This window comes from Penaeus monodon, chromosome 15 (genome assembly GCF_015228065.2).
Source record: "Penaeus monodon isolate SGIC_2016 chromosome 15, NSTDA_Pmon_1, whole genome shotgun sequence".
NCBI classification, from domain to species: domain Eukaryota; kingdom Metazoa; phylum Arthropoda; class Malacostraca; order Decapoda; family Penaeidae; genus Penaeus; species Penaeus monodon.
This window is the reverse complement of record NC_051400.1, coordinates 23,661,093-23,662,867: the sequence shown is the minus strand read 5'-3', so window position 1 is coordinate 23,662,867 and position 1,775 is coordinate 23,661,093. Positions and strand designations below refer to the sequence as shown.

The 1,775-nt window shown below is 43.5% G+C and overlaps 2 protein-coding genes across 2 annotated transcripts in view; one reads left to right on the top strand and one right to left on the bottom strand.

The window, feature by feature from the left end:
- LOC119581816 (procollagen-lysine,2-oxoglutarate 5-dioxygenase 1-like) overlaps positions 1 to 1,775 on the top strand; it is a 123,695-nt gene that overhangs the window by 29,277 nt on the left and 92,643 nt on the right. The gene's annotated exons all lie outside the window — the stretch shown is intronic.
- LOC119581819 (immunoglobulin domain-containing protein oig-4-like) overlaps positions 1 to 1,775 on the bottom strand; it is a gene marked incomplete at its 3' end in the record, with an annotated part of 3,679 nt that continues 1,904 nt past the window's right edge. Inside the window, 1 exon segment of the mRNA XM_037929950.1 lies at positions 1 to 1,775.

Below are 1,775 nucleotides of genomic sequence, written 5' to 3'. Positions count from 1 at the left end.
TTGTAAAACACTATCTCTGCATATGCAGTTTAACTTGACGCTTGGCTTGGCGATACCGTAGACCATTGATATCTTCGTCAGAATACAGGCATATGGTTAAGATGAATCTTGAAGGATATATTTAACAAGCATTTGTTATACTCTTCGTGGCCGTAAAATGCAATACTTAATTTTTATCCAATGTCAATGCATTTTTACTGCACAGATGGATGTTACGACCCTTTAAACTTGGTTTAACCAATTTTATTGAATAATATGATCAGATATTCTGGCCTGTACCTTATTTTATTATTAGTACCCTTGATTTGAGGAAGAGAGAAACTGATAATTTTGCTTTTGGATGCCTTCTCAGCTTAACCACACTTTTTGAGGCAGAAAATAATTTAAGGTAAATTATAGTAGAATGTTTTGGTGAGTGGTTATCCAAGTTATGTTGCAAGGGGAAGTGAGAGTGCAAGGAGGTAAGTGCATCGACAGCCGTAACAGAACCCAGAAGACTGCAGGTTTCCCCATGTGGGTTGACGTGGAGGTGTGCTACAACTGAAGGGAAGCTCGCTAGTGCTGGACGGGATCAGGTTGAGCGTGCTGGTGTGATGGGTGATGTGTAGCCATTCCATCCTAAGCGCTGCTGCGGGTCTGGAGGAGATAAACGTGCCGGCTGTCAAGTGGATGGTGGAGTTTCCTTAGCTTGGTGCAAACAGTTGCGTGTCCTACATTGTCAGTATACCTGCTCTAACAATTAATACTGATTGAATGGCATTTTATAGAGATATTTGTGCTACAGTGACTGATTACAGGTTTAAGCAAATCACCGAACGCCTTCACGTATTACTCTCTTAACGGAAGCCATCTTCTCTCCTTCGATACCCAGGCCGCATATACCAATGGTAAGACGCAGCGGACTTTTGGCCAAACTATTTTACCTTCCATCTCGGTTCCTGTGCCCTTTCTCAGTCTGCTTTTGTGCCATGAAGGACTCCTTTCCTGAAAGTTGTACTCGATTTAGCCGTCAGCTGTTTTGCCCTCGGCTGCACGTCTCGCCCGAAAACCTTGCACGCTTCAACAATGCAAACTCCTCTAAGTCCTGTTCAGTATCGTCCGCTTATGTGATTACTAGGATTCCTATTCTACTCTTTTGCACTCACTCTATGAATAATATAACAGTGAATTCGAGAGCTATAATGCAGATGAATAGTACTCTTATTGGCAATTTTCTATTCTAAACAATATTGGTAATCTACGATGGTCTCGACCCCACATGTGTCCTGACAGGAATCAGTCACCACAGATCTACCGTCGTACGATAGTCCTCTAAGCACATCTCATGATACTACATTCTCCTTCGCAAATTGGCAGTGCAGTATGCGCCGCCTCAGACTCCTAGCTGTGACTGGAACGAAGGCCAAGGCGAACATTCCTTGCTACGACGTCACACCAGTAATCAAATCAGACTGTTAGTGTAGACTTGCATTATTTGTACTGACCTGATATCCTAACAACCGCAGCATTTTCCCGTTGATTATACAGCCAACATTTTGAACAAAACATCTCGACCAAGTAATTTTGTAGCCGATGGACAGACAGAATCTGAACCCGACATTTTCTCTACGTAGAACACCATCACAGTCTATATGTGTTTCCGTTTCCCTTAGTCCCGTCAAGGATCAACATTCAACCGTCAACCGCGAGACTCCTCAAGTGTCCGTCACCACACTCATCGCCACCCTGGTTGTAACCGACGCCTTCAAGTGATGAACGGGCTGAGACTTTCTCCT